Source organism: Pavona decussata, unplaced genomic scaffold (assembly GCF_977016875.1).
Source record: "Pavona decussata unplaced genomic scaffold, jaPavDecu1.1 SCAFFOLD_302, whole genome shotgun sequence".
In the NCBI taxonomy this organism is placed as follows: Eukaryota; Metazoa; Cnidaria; class Anthozoa; order Scleractinia; family Agariciidae; genus Pavona; species Pavona decussata.
Window position 1 is genome coordinate 898,468 of NW_028145698.1, and position 20,385 is coordinate 918,852.

A 20,385-nucleotide genomic window follows, 5' to 3' on the forward strand; every position below is an offset into this window, starting at 1 on the left:
ACAAACTACTGAACTTTCTAAACTTGGGCAAAAGAGGGCGTTCAATTGTATTTATCCGGAGTAAAGTGTCAATTATTTCTGATGAGACACACGCATAATCAAGCTGGCCCCACATATGAATAACACTTGAACCTTTTTCCCTTGTTCATTGCTAATTTAACGACGGCAAAACCCAACACGAACACAACTCTCATTTGGGTAGAATGGTTTAACACTTGCTGAAATCCTTAAGAAACAGGCCAGAAATATTCACTTTTAAAGCTAACAACTCAGGATATTGAAGTCAAAATGCCTCAACCGGTTTCTTGCACAAACGGCTCATTTCCAAAAAACAACTTCTGCCTCAAAACTGTTGGAAATGACGGATCTATAAAAAGTTTGAATAGGAAAGGAAATGAAATAAATTTAACTTCCAAACGCCAAATGTAGTTTGATGTTCTCCATGAAGTAGGTTACTTGGGAAAAGACAACAGGAGTGAGAAAACAAATGTTTTCACATATTTTAAGGAAGGTTGCCTGATGCTTTAATTCAGGGAATTTCTAAATTGTTGCAGACAATTGTAATGGCGACTAACTCAATATAAGATGCGATCTAATTCCTAACTAAGCGTCATACGGGAAAATCCATCATCTATTCCACACAACTCATTCAAAACAACTAACACCGAAAATTTAATCGAATTTAATCGGTTAAATTAGCCTTGAGAAATCTTGACTCAAAGACCACCTTTAAGAAAACGTCATTAAAGTTACGAGAATGGTATCTTAGCGTTGTTCTGGACAATTTGTCGTCAAAAATGTTTTGAAAAGGGTAGCAGAAATGCTATTTTCGCTGGTATTGTAACCAGATGTGCCACGCATCCCTCTAGATTACAGAAGAATTGAAAATATCCCAAATTATAGTCAAAATGATTGACTTTCAATTCCACAGAACATACACGCACACAACAACGCTTTTAGGGGCAATTTCAAGTGAAACTTTGCCTTACGGCGTACGCGCTTGCGAACAAAACAAAAACTATGTAAAAGTAAAGAATTAAACTAAATTACTCTACTTATAAATCCACTTGAATCATCATAAGAGAAAACTCTCTCTCTCTCTACAAAAAAAGACAAAAACAAAAACAAAAACAAAAACACAACACAATCATATATTAAACCGATATCCACTACGAAATAGTGCAATAAAAGTTTTTATACCTTCCGATATTTTCCTGTCCGGATATAGATCTCAAGGCAGTGCCTTTATTAACTCGTTGCTCGCTTAAAATTAGCAGAGAAGTGCCCTGTTATCCACGTAACATCCACTGAAGCACACAAAAAACATTCGTTTGTTAAATATCTCCCTTAAATGCAAATTAAAGTATACTGCATGAGAGTTAGGTTTCACAAATGGAAAGACTGGCAACCTGCTTTCCAAAAGAAGTGTTTGCTAATGGGTGATATTGACGTACTTGACGTAATTTATGTATTTCTGCTACGTTTATATATCACAAAATATTTTGTGTTCGAATTCTTCATGATAGTTTTTCCCGTTTGACCACGCGCATGATAGTTGATGATAGTTCTTCGGTCAGGTGCTCTCTCCATCAGCGCTCTCTAGATTTATTTTCAGTTAGTTCTTCCAACAATTGAAGGAGAACGGAGCAGGCTTCGGCTTTCTAAAAATAGTTTGCGGGAATAAAATACAGGAAAATGTATGGAAAATTCAAAACAAGACTGGACTCTTTTTGGCACAGCTAGTTCCTTCCAATCTTTTTCTTTAAATCCTTTTCCTAGTTCCAATAGTTTCCAATTCATGAATTTTTCAGAAGCGATGTTTTATGAAATTATTTGACATCGGACTCCCATACAAACACTGGTCAGATGCCTACTCGTCAAAATGGCGTCGAAAACCGTGATAAGGCCTATTCAAGGAATTTCTGAAGTGCTGCAGATAAGTGATATACGATCTATTTCCTGACTATGCGCCATAGGCGAAAAGCCATCACCCTTCCACACAACTCATTCAAAACAACTAACATCGAAAATTTAACCGAATTTAATCGGTCTAATTATCCCTGAAAAATCTTTTCTCAAAAACCGTTTTGAGGAAAACGCCGTTGAAGTTATAAGAATGGTATCTTAGCGTTGTACTGAACATTTTGTGGTCAAAAATGTTTTAAAATGGGGCAGCACAAATGCTTTTTTTTGTCGGCATCGTAACCAAATTTGCCTCGTTTCTCTCTTGATTACAAAAAAACGAAAATATTCCGACAAAAATTCGAAAAGTTGAACTTTTAAATTCACAGAACAAACACACACAAAAAGCTTTTCATGTAATTACAGGGAAATCTCCACCTTACGGCTTGAACTCCAGCGAAAACAAAAAATGTGTAAAACTAAAGCTCTAAGAAATTTTGCTTAACATGCGAAGCTAATTAAAATAAATTACTTCTTTTATAAACAGGAAGGCATTAAATCATAATAATTGTAAACTGAAAACAATTTTTAGTTAATTTTATATTTCTTTATATATAAAATCGATTGTAACAGAGAAGAGTGCAATAAAAGTTTTTATACCTTCTGATATTTATTCCTATCCGGATGTGAATCTCAAGGCAGTGCGTTCATTAACTCGTTGCTCGATTAAAATTAGCAGAGAAGTGCCCTGTTATCCAGGTAACATCCACTGAAGCACACGCAAAGAGTTCATAAGAGTTAGGTTTCGCATATGGAAAGATTGGCAACCTGCTTTCCAAAAGAAGTGTTTGCTAATGGGTGATATTGACGTACTTGACGTAATTTATGTATTTCTGCTACGTTTATATATCACAAAATATTTTGTGTTCGAATTCTTTATGATAGTTTTTCCCGTTGAACCACGCGCATGATAGTTGATGATAGCTCTTCGGTCAGCTGTTCTCTCCGTCAGCGCTCTCTAGATTCATTTTCAGTTATTCCTTCCAACAACTGAAGGAAAACGGAGCAGGCTTCCGCTTTCTTTCGCCGCGAAAAATTCATGCGAAGTTTTGTAACTTAACGCGTCGTCATGTTTACAGTGTTTACATTCGGTAGGTGCCTGACGCTAATGGCTTACGCCAAACTATCGTCTTTCAGGGATCATGAGTTTCGTTGAACCGTTTGACCTCCCGCTAGATAGTTTCCAACTTCAAAGCGGGTTCTACCCAGGGAAGGTTGAAGGAGGTATTTTAAGATAGGTTTCCTGCATTTTTTAATTCAAGTAATTTCTGAAATGCTGCAGATAAGTGTAATGGCGACTAACTCAAATTAACACCAAAAGACAAAGAAGGGATCTATTTTCTGATTATGCGTCATGGGGGAAAGCCTTCATCTATTCCACCGAAAATTTAACCAAACTTAATCCGTCAAATCATCCCTTGAAAATCTTTTTTTAATGACCGTTTTGAGTAAAATGCCGTTGAAGTTATAAGAATGATATCTTAGCGTTGTACTGAACATTTGGTGGTCAAAAATGTTTTGAAAGGGGGCAGCAGAAATGCTTTTGTTTTGTTGGCATTGTAACCAGATATGTCTCGTATCTCTCTTGATTACGAGAGACCGAAAATATCCTGAAAATAAGTCGAAAAGTTTAACTTTCAAATTCAAAGAACAAACACACACAAAAAGCTTTTTCAGCAATTTCAGGGAAATCTGCGCCTTACGGCGTCAACTCCGGTGGAAAAAAAATGTGTAAAAATATAGCTCTAAGAAATTTTGCTAAACATGTAAAATTAATTAAAATAAATTACTCCTCTTATAAACAGGAAGGCATTAAATCATAATAATTGTAAACTAAAAACCATTTTTATTGAATTTTATATATTTTTATATATAAAGTCGATGGTAACAGAGAAGAGTGCAATAAAAGTTGTTTTACCTTCTGATATTTATTCCTGTCCGGATGTGAATCTCAAGGCAGTGCGTTCATTAACTCGTTGCTCGATTAAAATCAGCAGAGAAGTGCCCTGTTATCCACGTAACATCCACTGAAGCACACAAAAAACACCTGTTTCTTAAATATCTCCCTTAAATGCAATTTAAAGTACAGTTCATGGAAGTTAGGTGTCGCCAAAGGAAAGACAGGCAACCTGCTTTCCAAAACAAGTGTTTGCTTATGGGTGATATTGACGTACTTGACGTAATTTATGTATTTCTGCTACGTTTACATATCACAAAATATTTTGTGTTCGAATTCTTCATGATAGTTTTTCCCGTTTAACCACGTGCATAATAGTTGATGATAGCTCTTCGGTCAGGTGCTCTCTCCATCAGCGCTCTCTAGATTTATTTTCAGTTATTTCCTCCAACAATTAAAGGAGAACGGAGCAGGCTTCCGCTTTCTAAAAATAGTTCGCGGGAAAAAATACAGGAAAATGTATGGAAAGTTCAAAACAAGACTGGACGCTTTTTGGCACAGCTAGATCCCCTCAATTTTTTTTCTTTAAATCCTTTTTCTAGTTCCAAAAGTTTCCAATTCATCAATTTTTCATAAGCAATGTTTTATGAAATTGTTTGACATCGGATTCCCATACAAACACTGTTATTTCCGATGTGTTTGCCTATTCGTCAAAATGGCGTCGAAAATGGTAATAAGGCCTATTTAAGGAATTTCTGAAATGCTGCAGATAAGTGATTAGCGATCTATTTCCTGACTATGCATCATACGGGAAAAGCCATCAGCTATTCCACACAACTCATTCAAAACAACTAACATCGAAAATTTAACGGAATTTAATCCGTCAAATCATCCCTGAGAAATCTTTTCTCAAAAACCGTTTTGAGGAAAACGCCGTTGAAGTTATAAAATGGTATCTTAGTGTTGTACTGAACATTTCGTGGTCAAAAATGTTTTGAAAGGGGGCCGCAGAAATGCTTTTGTTTTGTTGGTATTGTAACCAGATATGCCTCCTATCTGTCTTGATTACAAGAGACCAAAAATATTCCGAAAAAAAGTCGACAACTTTAACTTTCAAATTCACAAAACACACACACACACAAAAAGCTTTTTCAGGCAATTTCAGGGAAATCTCCGCCTTACGGCGTGAGCTCCGGCGAACAAAGAATAAATCGTCTGAGAAATTTTGCTTAACATGGGAAGCTGATTAAGATATATTACTTCACTTCTAAACAGGAAGGCATTAAATCATAATAATTGTAAACCAAAAACAAATTTTTAGTTAATTTTATATATTTTATATATAAAGTCGATGGTAACAATGAAGAGTGCAATAAAAGTTTTTATACCTTCTGATATTTATTCCTATCCGGATGTGAATCTCAAGGCAGTGCGTTCATTAACTCGTTGCTCGATTAAAATTAGCAAAGAAGTGCCCTGTTATCCACGTAACATCCACTGAAGCACACAAAAAACACCTGTTTCTTAAATATCTCCCTTGAACGCAAATTAAAGTACAGTGCATGAGAGTTAGGTTTTGCAAATGGAAAGACTGGCAACCTGCTTTCCAAAAGAAGTGCTTGCTAATGGGCGATATTGACGTACTTGACGTAATTTATGTATTTCTGCTACGTTTATAAATCACAAAATATTTTGTGTTCGAATTCCCCATGATAGTTTTTCCCGTTTAACCACGCGCATGATAGTTGATGAGATCTCTTTGGTTAGCTGTTTTCTCCGTCAGCGTTCTCTAGATTTATTTTCAGTTAGTTCTTCCAACAATTGAAGGAAAACGGAGCAGGCTTTCGCTTTCTTTCGCCGCGAAAAATTCATCCATGCAAAGTTTTGTAAGTTAACGCATCGTCATGTTTGCAGTGTTTACATTCGGTAGGTGCCTGACACTAATGGCTTACTCCAAACTATCGTCGTTCAGGGATCACGAGTTTCGTTGAGCCGATTTCTGATTTCTGAAATGCTGCAGATGATTGTAATGGTGACTAACTCAAATTAACACGGAAAGACAAAGAAGCGCTCTATTTCCTGATTATGCGTCATACGGGAAAAGCCACCACCTATTCCACACAACTCATTCAAAACAACTAACATCGAAAATTTAACGGAATTTAATCCGTCTAATCATCCCTGAGAAATCTTTTCTCAAAAACCGTTTTGAGTAAAACGCCGTTAAAGTTATAAGAATGGTATCTTAGCGTTGTACTGAACATTTCGTGGTCAAAAATGTTTTGAAAGGGGGCAGCAGAAATGCTTTTGTTTTGTTGGCATTGTAACCAGATATGCCTCGTTTCTCTCTTGATTACAAGAGAACGGAAATATCCCGAAAAAAAGTCGAAAAGTTTAACTTTCAAATTCAAAGAACAAACACACACAAAAAGCTTTTTCAGGCAATTTAAGAAAAATCTTCGCCTTACGGCGTGAACTCCGGCGAAAACAAAAAATGTGTAAAAATAAAGCTTTAAGAAATTTTGTTTAACATGTGAAGCTAATTAAAATAAATTACTTCTCTTATAAACAGGAAGGCATTAAATCATAATAATTGTAAACTAAAACAATTTTTAGTTAATTTTATATATTTTTATATATAAAGTCGATGGTAACAGAGAAGAGTGCAATAAAAGTTTTTATACCTTCTGATATTTATTCCTATCTGGATGTGAATCCCAAGGCAGTGCGTTCATTAACTCGTTGCTCGATTAAAATTAGCAGAGAAGTAACCTGTTATCCAGGTAACATCCACTGAAGCACACAAAAAACACCTGTTCCTTAAATATCTCCCTTAAATAAAAATTAAAGTATAGTTCATGAAAGTTAGGTGTCGCAAAAGGAAAGACTGGCAACCTGCTTTCCAAAAGAAGTGTTTGCTAATGGGTGATATTGACGTACTTGACGTAATTTATGTATTTCTGCTGCGTTTATATATCACAAAATATTTTGTGTTCGAATTCTTTATGATAGTTTTTCCCGTTGAACCACGCGCATGATAGTTGATGATAGCTCTTCGCTCAGCTGTTCTCTCCGTCAGCGCTCTCTAGATTCATTTTCAGTTAGTTCTTCCAACAATTGAAGGAAAACGGAGCAGGGTTCTGCTTTGTTTCGCCCCCAAAAATTCATCCATGCGAAGTTTCGTAACTTAAGAGCCGTCCTCTGTAAATATCGACTATCGTCGTTTGGACGAGAAAAAATGAAATCTCTCAAACTTTCTCAGAAGAATGGTCTATATAAGTGATTCACATAAATATAACTTTCAGCTCAGTTCGATTCGTATTTTAGCTGTACTGCGACCATCTTAGTTTTGCCGCTCTGAGAGGGCTTTCAGCGGCCATTTTAGGCCACACTTTTAAAAAGTTGCCTTACAAAGAAAGCGTTACAAATCCGAACAAAATCTCATTATTCGACACAAGCAAATGTTTTTTGTTGTGTTGAGAAGCATTTTTGGGAATTTGATCGAAATCTGATTTTTTACAAAATTTTTAATTTCTTCCCTATTGAACTACTCTTCAAGTGCCCAAAAAATGGCCGAGTTTAAAGGAAAATATCGCTAAAGATACATTAGTTGGCATCCTAAAACAGCATCCCGGTTAAAGAGCAATGTCTCGTCTGTAAGAATATGCAATAAAATTTTTGGGCAGTTAAAAAGAGAAAATTATAGAAGAAGAAGTTTTAACTGTACTTTTGTCAACAAACACCGCCTTCCTAATTAGCACAACAACATGAAAATAACGATTTACTAAGAAAATAATGATAAATTCCACTTACCTCGTGAAATATCGAGAACTGGATATTTCAAAATATATCAATTTATAGTTTCAGTTGGATACAGCCGCATTTTCGATGATTTGTTGTGCGAAATCACTGTAATACACCGCAGCCGTTAAACTGAGTTGAATTATTCAAAGTCCGTCAGGACAACCATCGGCCGAAAAAATTGCCTTCCGCCCCATAAGCTGCCGTGTGCAAGGTGTCAAATTTTTTTTTGTTATCCTTAATGACCAAAACGTCTTTCAGCAACCATTTAAATCCTGCTTTGAACTGGAGATTCTCGTCAAGAAATCGTTTATGTTCCGTTAACCTTCCGCCGTGATTAAACAATGAGATTGCGTTACAGAAACAAGCGCACATCCAGACGGTTTGGGGTGGGGGTGGGGAGAAAACAAAAATGGAAATACTCCCAAATTAAAAAAAAGGGCCATTCAAGATTACTGTCAAAGCTATTTTATGCATTTCGGGTACTAAATAGGAAACTGCTGTCCTAGAATAATGTGGAATATGATAAGCCCTTGTGCTGTATTTTGGGGCGTGGAAGGGGGGGGGGGGGGGGGGTGGCAAGTAAAACATTAATTTACAGCATCAGTCGATCGTTGCTCTTCTGTTTAGGTTTCATACATGATGTTGATGATTAAACAATGAGATTACTTTAAAGAAACGCGCGCACATTCGGGTGGGGTTGAAGTGGAGAGGAAATAAAAATGTCACGGACTTTAGCTTGTAAGATGCTGCGAAAGTGTTAGCCATTCTTCGCCTATTCGGGGCTATAAATTTAACACCTATCTTGGAATAATGGAACATGACTAGTGACTTTGGGGAACGTTGACAAATTTGTGTAGGTTATAATTCTTTTCTGGTTTCTGTCGTAGTAGGAAGTACCCTCTGTATAAAAGTCACGGTCTCTTATTTAGATGGGTACCTTTTCCAGCGAGATCAAATATTTTGTGGTAGATCTAAGGGCAAAAATGGACTTCTGGAACTTTTGTCGACAATTTGTTTCATGTTTTCTCTCCCTCTCTCACTGTGATCAAATTGCCCTGCCGAAACGCGAAGCCGATAGTTAAATTGATTTATATCATGACTACATTAAATTAAATTTCATAGGTGTGGCTACTGCGTTGTTTAATATTTTAAGTCGTTTGGGTCACAAAAGAGAACCATAGAAATATAATGTGGCAATCAAAACGTATTGTTTCCAGTTTTAATATATACATTCTTTTCGTGACACGCGTAAAGCGAATGGCTTAGTAGCCGCACTTTTAATTGGTCCATGGAAAATTCCTGGTCATGGCCACCTGTGGGTACTCGTCGTATGTTGGAGGTACCTGCGGATCCAGTACCCAAAACGATAAAAATGTGCGGTGTGTCCTACTGAGTGACTGCCGAGGGGACGTGAGCGTCCATTTAAAAGCACTGCACGTTTGGGCAGGTATAGTATGAGTATTTTGATATAATTTTATTTTAGCAGTTTTCTCTCAAGAAACACTAAAGTACAAATCATAAGTATTCATTCCTTGAAACGAGTACATTTATTTTGAACTCCCCCACGAAATTCACAACCTGGTTTCCATGCCATTTCGAATCACAAGTTATCACCTGCAATTACACTTCATTACACATTTTCACACGAAGACGCTAAAAATAGAAGCATTTGCGGAGTGAAAAGCGTGTAACTTTGTAAGAAGCAAACTGTCCCATTAGATCGTACTCTCTAAACTAATGCTTTTGAAAAACACTTATTTGAATCTCATAAATTCTTCCTTATCAAATATTTGGTCTGAGGCATATATTAATCACGTGCTAGGAGACCGCGGGAAAGTGCGAATTTCATTGACGCCCATACAGTGTATACCAAAAATTTGCACTAATGCATTCACCCACGGGTTCCATCACTAGTCTGAAATGTCAGCCGTCTCCTCCCACTAACCTACAGGGATAGGGGGAGGAGACGGCTGACATTTCAGACTAGTTCCATCACCCGTCACGCTGCTTTTTTATGGGCCATCAGGCGTCGCAAGAAAACCCTTTGCCACTCTCAATAAATTCCACTTACTATTAGCTGTTGTGCCCTATTTGTCAGTCGGTTGCCCTTCGTAACGTTTGATAGCATTTCCAACGATGTTCAGATTTAGTAGTTTTTCTGGCTCCAAGTCCACGTAATGGTGAACGCTATGACAACGTTCCAAAACATAAACAGACAACTGTACTACACACACACACACAAAAAAAAAATTAATAAAATAAAAACAAGTAAGTAACTAAGTCGCTTTTTATCGGAATTCTATGTGAGCTGTTAATTTGCATGTATTCCCATACAAACCCTCATATTAATTTTACGTGCCGGCGATTATAACTTTTTCACTATTACCTAATATTACACATATATAGCTGTCAGTGAGCTTGGGACAGTTGTGAACATGTATGAACCCTAAACAGAAGAGCAACGATCAACTGATGTTGTAAATTAGTGTTTTACTTGCCACCCCCCCCCCCCCCCTTCCACGCCCCAAAATACAGCACAAGGGCTTATCATATTCCGCATTATTCTAGGACAGCAGTTTCCTATTTAGAACCCGAAATACATAGCTTTGACAGTAATCTTGAATGGCCTTTTTTTTTTAAATTTAGGAGCTGTTCCATTTTCATTTCCTTCCCACCCCCACCCCAGCCCGTCTGGATGTGCGCTTGTTTCTGTAACGCAATCTCATTGTTTAATCACGGCGGAAGGTTAACGGAACATAAACGATTTCTTGACGAGAATCTCCAGTTCAAAGCAGGATTTAAATGGTTGCTGAAAGACGTTTTGGTCATTAAGGATAACAAAGAAATATTTGACATCTTGCACACGGCAGCTTATGGGGCGGAAGGCAATTTTTTCGGCCGATGGTTGTCCTGACGGACTTTGAATAATTCAACTCAGTTTAACGGCTGCGGTGTATTACAGTGATTTCGCACAACAAATCATCGAAAATGCGGCTGTATCCAACTGAAACTATAAATTGATATATTTTGAAATATCCAGTTCTCGATATTTCACGAGGTAAGTGGAATTTATCATTATTTTCTTAGTAAATCGTTATTTTCATGTTGTTATGCTAATTAGGAAGGCGGTGTTTGTTGACAAAAGTACAGTTAAAACTTCTTCTTCTATAATTTTCTCTTTTTAACTGCCCAAAAATTTTATTGCATGTTCTTACAGACGAGACATTGCTCTTTAACCGGGATGCTGTTTTAGGATGCCAACTAATGTATCTTTAGCGATATTTTCCTTTAAACTCGGCCATTTTTTGGGCACTTGAAGAGTAGTTCAATAGGGAAGAAATTAAAAATTTTGTAAAATAATCAGATTTCGATCAAATTCCCAAAAATGCTTCTCAACACAACAAAAAATATTTGCTTGTTTCGAATAATGAGATTTTGTTCGGATTTGTAACGCTTTCTTTGTAAGGCAACTTTTAAAAAGTGTGGCCTAAAATGGCCGCTGAAAGCCCTCTCAGAGCGGCAAAACCAAGATGGTCGAAGTACAGCTAAAATACGAATCGAACTGAGCTGAAAGTTATATTTATGTGAATCACTTATATAGACCATTCTTCTGAGAAAGTTTGAGGGATTTCATTTTTTCTCGTCCAAACGACGATAGTCGATATTTACAGAGGACGGCTCTTAACGCGTCGTCATGTTTGCAGTGTTTACATTCGGTAGGTGCCTGACGCTAATGGCTTACGCCAAAAATATCGTCGTTCAGGGATCACGAGTTTCGTTGAGCCGTTTGACCACCCGCTAGATAGTTTCCTTACTTAAAGCGGGTTCTACCCAGGGAAGGTTGAAGGAGGAATTTTAACAGAGGTTGCCTGCATGTTTTAATTCAAGGAATTTCTGAAATGCTGCAGATGAGTGTAATGGCGACTAACTCAAATTAACACGGAAAGACAAAGAAGCGCTCTATTTCCTGATTATGCGTCATACGGGAAAAGTCATCACCTATTTCAAACAACTTATTCAAAACAACTAACACCGGAAATTTAACCGAATTTAATTGGTCTAATCATCCCTGAGAATTCTTTTCTCAAAACCCGTTTTGAGGAAAACGCCGTTGAAGTTATAAGAATGGTATCTTAGCATTGTACTGAACCTTTTGTGGTCAAAAATGTTTTGAAAGGGGGCAGCAGAAATGCTTTTGTTTGGTTGGCATTGTAACCAGATATGGCTCGTTTCTCTCTTGATTACAAGAGAACGAAAATATCCTGAAAAAAAGTCGAAAAGTTTAACTTTCAAATTCAAAGAACAAACACACACAAAAAGCTTTTTCAGGCAATTTCAGGGAAATCTCCGCCTTACAGCGTGAACTCCAGCGAAAACAAAAAATGTGTAAAACTAAAGCTCTAAGAAATTTTTCTTTAACATGTGAAGCTAATCAAAATAAATTACTTCTCTTATAAACAGGAAGGCATTAAATCATAATAACTGTAAACTAGAAACAACTTTTAGTTAATTTTATATTTTTATATATATATAAAGTCGATGGTAACAGAGAAGAGTGCAATAAAAGATTTTTTACCTTCTGATATTTATTCCTGTCACGATGTGAATCTCAAGGCAGTGCGTTCATTAACTCGTTTCTCGATTAAAATTAGCAGAGAAGTGCCCTGTTATCCAGGTAACATCCACTGAGGCACACAAAAAACACCTGTTTCTTAAATATCTCCATTAAATTCAAATTAAAGTATAGTGCATGAAGATTAGGTTTCGCAAATAGGCAAGGCAAGTGAAAAGTTTAAAGAAAACGACAAAACCTTTAAGTTTACAAAGCATGTTTCGACAGTTACTTCTGTCATCTTCAGTTAGTTAATGTTCAAAGTGTTGGAAGTTTCCTTTTCATTTTGTCACCGTTTATCATAATTAGCATTTTTGTCTACTTATTATAAATTCAACTTCCAACGCTTTGTACATTAACTAACTCAAGAAGACAGAAGTCTCTGTCCAAACATGTTTTGTAATCGTTTTCTTTAAACCTTTAATTTTAACAATTGCTTTTATCTGCTTTACAAAACTATTCCGAGATCATAATCACTCACACAAAATCATAATCAATCACATTTCAACATATGATCAAAGTTATTTTTTCATAAGTTTTTAAGCAACAACTGTTACCATAGCAACGGTAGCGCAAAGCCTCTCATTTACACATTTTCCATTATCTCGAAATTTACGCCAAACTCTAGGGATTTAAACGACTCAGTCTTGACAACTTGCAGGCAAAATTAGAAAAAAAAATACGTGCGAGCGTTTTCAAGCAAATGATGAATCATTTTTTAAGGGGTGATTTTGTTTATTCCCGCATTTTTCACTAATATCTCTGGAAAACTAAAACTTGTCACTGTTCTTTTCTGTTATTAGGTCTTTCCTCGAAGAAAAACATTTTAAATGCATATTGAGCATAATGAGTGGATCTGATTTGAAAATATTCATGTTTGAAAACAGTTAAAATAAAACGCAGATCAGTGAAAAAGTTCCTACTTTGTACAAATCGAGCTATCTTAATTAAAAGTACCCCTACAGATTTTTCTGTTAAATTGCAAGAGGTTGGAGTACGAATTATTTTCGATATTCGTGCAAGTTTAAGGCTCAAGAACCAAAACCGGTATTAGTTAAGAGTGAATGTCAGTGAAAATCGAAGACAATTTAAAACATGTGACCAGGGCAATAAAAAAATGGATTTCGCTCATACTTTGTCAGTTTGAAGGCCTATGTAACTTAGTAAAGGATATAAGGTTAGTTTTTTGAAATATTCCATATAACGCAGAAAACCATGAAAAACGGTCACCCTACCGAAGCCCGGATTTCACCACGAGAGAAATCGAAATTTTACACTTTTCAGTTTCTCCCTAGACAGACATTTACATAGCTGCAAAACTTTCTTCATTATAATTTAACACAATGATTCTTCCTTAGTCAAAATATAGCAATTATTTTCATCTCTGCTTGTTTGTGAGCGAACTGAGCTCGGATGAAGTAGTCACTTTTCTCTATCGCGCAAAAGTGTAAAATATTCCAAACTCGGCGAGAAAAAAAAAGCTGACCGGTAGTGAATCAAATCCTTTGATTCTTTGACAAAAGATAGTTCAGTCATTGACTTTTAGTTGTACAGTTTTAAATCTTTAGGATCTAGCAGAACGTTTGCACGAACGCCGATAAAAGTTTGACAAAATTACAATTCAGGGCCATTGAAATCTATAACACGACGTAACAATGCTAAAAGAATAAATTAACTCCTCGGCCAAAGTTTTTATAAAAAAAGGCTTTAAACTATTTTTTCCGCAGTTCCTCCTATTCGTCCAATTTAAAGTAATGAGTTGGACACGAAAATTTAGTCCTCTGCTGTTGATTTAAATACATGACAAAACCACCCAGGACTTGTAATAAAAAAAGCAATTAATTCTCCTACTTTGTCCTTTGAATGGAAATAAAGGGATCCCTTACTACATGAGGTAACGCGTCAATTTTTTTTATTTTCCTTATAGTTTTCCCTTTTATTCTAATATAAGCGCTTATTGAATCAAATACTTAGAAAGAAGAGTAAAAGTAGAACCACGAAAGGAAACATGTACTCAAGACTGATATATTTTTCTTGAGTCAAAAGTAGTTTCTCAATCGAAAGCTTCCCGAGGCGTCCTTGCGTCTGAGGCACAGTTTAACACATCACGAGTCAGCGATATTAATTACACAGACGATTAACTGGTGTAGTGCGTTAGCAATTAGGTGAGGAAGCGGTTATACGGGTGCGTCCAAGAGTTCATTTTGGTGGAACATGCGTTGGAAAAAACATCACCCGTCTCAGTCAGAAATTCGGATTAAATTTTGAAGAAAAACAAGCGTTATCTTTAACGAAAGGTCACCTGAAACTTTAGAAACGCTGAAAAAACTAATCCCATTTGTGTTCGGAGGACAAAAATGTCGGTAAAAGTGAAAGACCCGCTAGCATTTCGAAATTAAAAGCCAACAACTGCTCCTAAATTCGGGGAATAGTATTTCGTTCCCTAAAATTTTCCGCGGCGTCAACTTGTGAAAATTTATTTTTTGGAGGTCGTAGAATGATGCGACATTTTTTAAGGAAACAACATTTTAACTATTTTTGGTTGGGTGCTCTGGGTTTTACGCTAAACGGAGGAAATTGTCTACACACAAACTTACTCTTTGTAACCAAAAACGAGATTCATACTGGTCGCGGCGGGCACGTTTCTCTCTAAACAAGGGAAATAGGTCGAAAAGGAAAAACAAATTGTGTACAGGCATGGGCCAAAATTTTCCTTGACGAGTTTGATACGAAGACTCTCGTCTCTACTTGGTTTTATTAAAAGAACACGATACACCGTGTAATTTTCCCATAAGAGAGCAATCATTTCATTCATTGTGGTTGTTAAAACTTGCTCAATACGGCATAAAATATTTTCATTTTGTTTCTGTTAATAAGTGTTGTAAAATAAAGTTCACCAACGGCGGCCGAACTTGTTTAGATGGCTGTAACTATTATTATTATTATTATTATTATTATTATTATTATTATTATTATTATTATTATTATTATTATTATTATTATTATTATTTCTATCTTACCTTTCTGGGCATCTGAGTAGTACTACAGCCACGCTTCCCAAGAAAGAGCAGATCAACAAACTCGAACTGAGACGATCTTTACCCACGAACAATGATTCACTGTGTGTATAATTGGTGAATACTAGATTTAGAAAGATATGGATTGGAAGTGGCAGATGAGTATTGATCACAATTGGATGGAGAAAATTGTCATCCATCTGGGAATGACAGAATTAAATAATGGCACCAAAACACTTTCTCATCTATTATTGATCGTCGGATGACTTTAAGAGGAGACAGTAACGTAAGCACTTATACGAATTTTTTTCATCTTCTTTGATAATTTCTATCAGGAAGAAAATAAGAGAGGGAAAAAGGGAGATGTGTGGAAGACGTATATATTATGCTTGAATAAAACGAAGATCCCTTACACAATTGTACTGAAAGTGACGTTTTCTTTTCAAAGTTTCCGTTACAAATATTCAAAACAGGAAGTTTTACCCAGCCAACAGGCCTCCCGGCTGGCGTTTACGTGGGGGGTAAATTAAAATTTCTTGGCTGACGATCGTTTGTTTGTTTTTTGTTCGTAATTAGCAATAGGGGAAGAAGATTTGTTATGTACATAAATTATTTGTGGCGGCTGAGTAAGAAACACAGTGCTGAATTTTGTGACTTTACTCTGGCTATTCTCCCAATATCTCAAACGTTTGATGAAATAAAAACTAGACCTGCTGCTATCTCCAACTAAATAGGAAAATAAGTGAATACCTATGGATTTTCGTTCAACATCGTGCGAAGGCTAAGAAATCGTCGGGAGTCTAAAGAAAGAAATACAAGACGTTAAAATAATGCAAATTTGTTGGGTGAGACAGAATGATGTGTTTTGTTTTTTGCAGTTCCTCCTATTCGTCCAATTTATAGTGATGAGTTGGACACGAAAATTTAGTCCTCTGCTGTTGATTCAAAGACATGACAAACGCACTCAGGACTTGTAATAAAAAAAGGCAAAACATCCTCCTACTTTGTCCCTTTATTAAAGGGGTCCCTTACTACATGAGGTTACGCGTCAAGTATTTTGATTTTCCTTATAGTTTTTCCTTTTATTCTAATATCAGCGCTTATTGAATCAAATGTTTAGAAAGAAGAGTAAAAGTAGAACCACAAAAGGAAACATGTACTGAAGACAGATATATTTTTCTTGAGTCAAAAGTAGCTACTCAATCGAAAGCTTCCCGAGGCGTCTGAGGCACAGTTGAACACAACATGGGCCAGCGATATTAAGGGGGGATTAAAAAACCACGGAAAACTATATATCACTGTAAAGCTTGTTAATTTTTTTTTTAATACTTTGCTTCTTTATTTTCACCACACACGTTACAAAAAAAGCAAAACAGGAGAACGAAAGATATATATTACAATACATTTGAAAATGCTAGTAAATTAATGTAATGTACGCGGAGTAGGACATTTTTAATAGGGAAGAGCATCCTTTAAAGCGAGTATTTAGGACATAGGTTATGAAAAGCTTTCTATTTGATATTTGAGAGTGATATCATCTTTGAAACCTTCAAGAGTTATTGCTTGAGAATGTAGCTTACGAGAATAAAGCTTGTTAATTGAAGATTGCAAAAAATGTCAAGATTTTTTTTAATTTTATTGGATAAATGAGCGAATAGAGGCCTGCAAACTCAATATTAGCTTGAATTATAACTGAATTACCCACTCACGTAAAGACACACAACCAAACGAACTGGGCAATATCCTCGAGCTTTTTCTTTATTTCTATTGGTTTATGAGAAAACCCGTGGTTAAGTTGGACCATGGAAAATTCTTGTAGTCGCATCAGGAGTTATCACGTCACGGAAAAAAAGATTTTTTTAATTTCGTAAAAGCCCGACACACTTTGACGCATTAATATCTGAGGAACAATTTGGCCAAATTTCGTTGAAATCTGACAAATCTACGTACCGTTTTAATTCAATTGAAGATGTGGAATTCGCGTAAAAACAAAATCCGTGTTTTCGGCCATGAAACATTTTCAGAGTTTTCGCACGTCATTAAAATTCTTCTCAACGCGCTCATGGGACTCTTTAAAACACGGATACGGACGGGCGGATGCGGACGGCGGATGGCGGATGGTGCTTTAGAAAAAAAGAGAAAGAAAATAGGATGTTGTTACTGTTAAATTTATTGGTTAATTGTCACCTTCTAAGAAATGCTACCTTTGACTATTTTTTTTTTAAATTTGAATTAATTTATATCTTATTGTCAGTCAAACAGCGAAAACGCTGTAGAATGTTTCTTCTCGTTTTTCAACCAAATCAGTCTGAGTTTGCAGTGGAACTCCTTACATTGGTACGACACACCATCCGGCAAAACAACACGTTCACATTCATGAACATTTACAGGATAATCTGATTAACGGGAAACGTACTGTATGAGCTCTTGATAGGCATTATAGATTGAAAATCGTGGTTATTGTTTGAACAGACAGATCGATACAAGTTGTTAAAAAGTTATTTTAAGATGTCCAAAGATTTCCCTGCGTAGGATTTACGAACGTCTCAGCAGCGAGAATGAAGCTGTAGCTGTCATGTCAGAGATGCCGGGCAATCCTCGCTGTCCTGTGTTAGTTGTAAAGACCTACTTTTCAAAGCGAAAGAAGTGGAAACCCGAATGACGCCAACTCGCCAAAATCGCTTCCAATCGGCTTGAAAAGCTGGTAAATGACAAAGAATACAAGAAGAAACAGGATAAGTTGACTTTATTGACAAAACACTGTTATTTTTTACCATTTTACACAAATCCGTTTTATTCCCATACAAAGCCTTATAATTCAACGGTTCTCTGATATTGAGCTTGGGCTGCCTGTGTTCTGATCCACAAATTAAGCTCCAGCCTTTGAGTACATTACACTTGTAGAGAGGGCCACGAAAAAACACCAAGGGGGCCTCAACGGCAGAGAGAATGAAGCTGCAGCTGTTATGTCAGAGATGCCGGGTAATCCTCGCTGTCCTATGTTAGCTGTGAAGACCTAATTTTCGAAGTGAAACAAGCAATGTCAAGCTCTTTGGCAGAAACCAAACAAACACAAAGCGTTGAAATTCAGCTATGCAGAAGATGTCTGGTACTGCAACGCACCGCTTGGAAAACATAAGTTGGAGAATCTTCTTTCTGAGATGTCCAAAAAAGCAGGATTGGATACCATTTACACTTCACATTGTTTGCGAGCCACCTATGTGACGATCCTGAAGGCATCAGGACTTGAAAATGACAGAGTGAAGCCGATGCGACTCAGCCGTGGAAAGCTACCACAAACGTCCTACACTGGAGCAGCAAGTCCAATCCTCAGCGATTGTGAGCGACTTCGTTGCTGGCTCCATTCATCGTCAAGTTAGCAAAGAAAGCGCTCTAACGTAATTCCAGCAAAACCAACTGTTTCTGTAGTCTTTGACTGCAGGTTCAACCTCGACCTCTTCACAGGTCCCCAGCGCATCGTACGTCAGTCATGTGGAGCATTCTGTTATGCCCAGTGGGCAATTGTTTTCGGCTGGTCAATTCCACAATTGTATTTTCAATATAGTACTGATCCAATTGATATAATATAATATAATATAATATAATATAATATAATATAATATAATATAATATAATATAATATAATATAATATAATATAATATAATATAATATAATATAATATAATATAATATAATATAATATAATATAATATAATATAATATAACGTGAAAGGTATTGTCTTATGCTGTACGCGAGTAGTCGGCTTTGTCAATAAACTTCATTAAAAAAAATACAATAAAACAAAGAAAAGCAAAGAATTAGACAATGTGATCAAAATGTTCTTGGAATTTCCTTCGATTTTAGCTTGAGAGAGCAGACGAACAACTAAGGTTGTGGTCTATCTTGTGATTATCAAAACACCGTTTTTCCGGCCGTAAAAATTTTCCTGCTTTCCAAAGCTAGTGTGTTCCAGTCGAAAGAGACACAAACGCTATATTATGTATTGATTTCTTTGTGATTTGTTTTGAAATTATTATTCTGGGAGCAAAGTTCTCTACAGCTACACGTTTGACTTACCAGGAGCGTTTTTAACAAACTTTGTGAACTCTGCTTCTGAGCGACTATATCGCTGATCTCAACAATGCACAGCTCGTCAATGGGAATCCGGATGTTTGTTAAACTCGATTGTTCAGCTCGTTATCTGATGCCAAGATCACGAATCACGGTGTGGATAATCTGCCAACTTTTAATTCTATTTTAATTGATATTTGTTTTGGTGTCATGCGATCCAAAGTTCAAATCCGCTCAGGAACATTTTTGGCAACAGATATGAAAGCGAAAAATCTAGTTTGCGCAGCGGGCGACAGAAACGATTTCATTTGGCGAGAGAGTATTTTGGAGTCCCGCATGTCAGACATAGGTTTAAATTATCGAAATAGTCTAGGAAGGCTGGAACAAGGTCTATAGTAAAATGAATCAACCGCGCTATTTGCTTGATTATTATTATTTTTTGTAGATTTAATTACACCTTAGTGATGCATGGGTTTGTCTCAGGTCAGTCTAGACAGCTTTCAGTGCTTTACCTGACCTTCTATTACAAGACTTCCCCTACTGCCAACGACAACAACTTCTTGTTTTGGCCTTCCGCAGGAAGCGCAGGAAGAGCTTGTCTTGTACTTAGTTATGTAATGTTAAATTGACTCTGAAAAGCCCCGTGGGGACGAGCCAATAAAACATGTAAATATGTAGCTTCTGATCTTTCTTTCACAGAAAGCGCGAGATTAGAAACTCTGCTTGCTAATTTCCGTACACAGTTGGCACATACTGGTCCATACTGACTACTTATCAGGTTTCAGTTGACTCAGTATATTCCCATGCAGCCAATCGATAACCATCCGATAAATCGCATGCAAAGCCAGTTATCTATTGTTGCTGACAGCCTAAATGTGGCATGCATGCATGCATGCATTGCATCAGGAGTTCATTGAAGAGGAAGATTCTGTTCTAACATCGCCTCGTGCAAAACTGTCAGTTCAAATCTGTAGCACAGTTGGCTATTCGCGATAAAATGCCTCCAAGATCATATACTCGG

At 36.6% G+C, this 20,385-nt stretch overlaps 1 pseudogene; it reads left to right on the forward strand.

Moving 5' to 3' along the window:
- The first annotated feature begins 3,104 nt into the window (after positions 1-3,104).
- LOC146454388 (uncharacterized) lies at positions 3,105-18,877 on the forward strand (annotated as a pseudogene).
- The last annotated feature ends 1,508 nt before the right edge of the window (positions 18,878-20,385 follow it).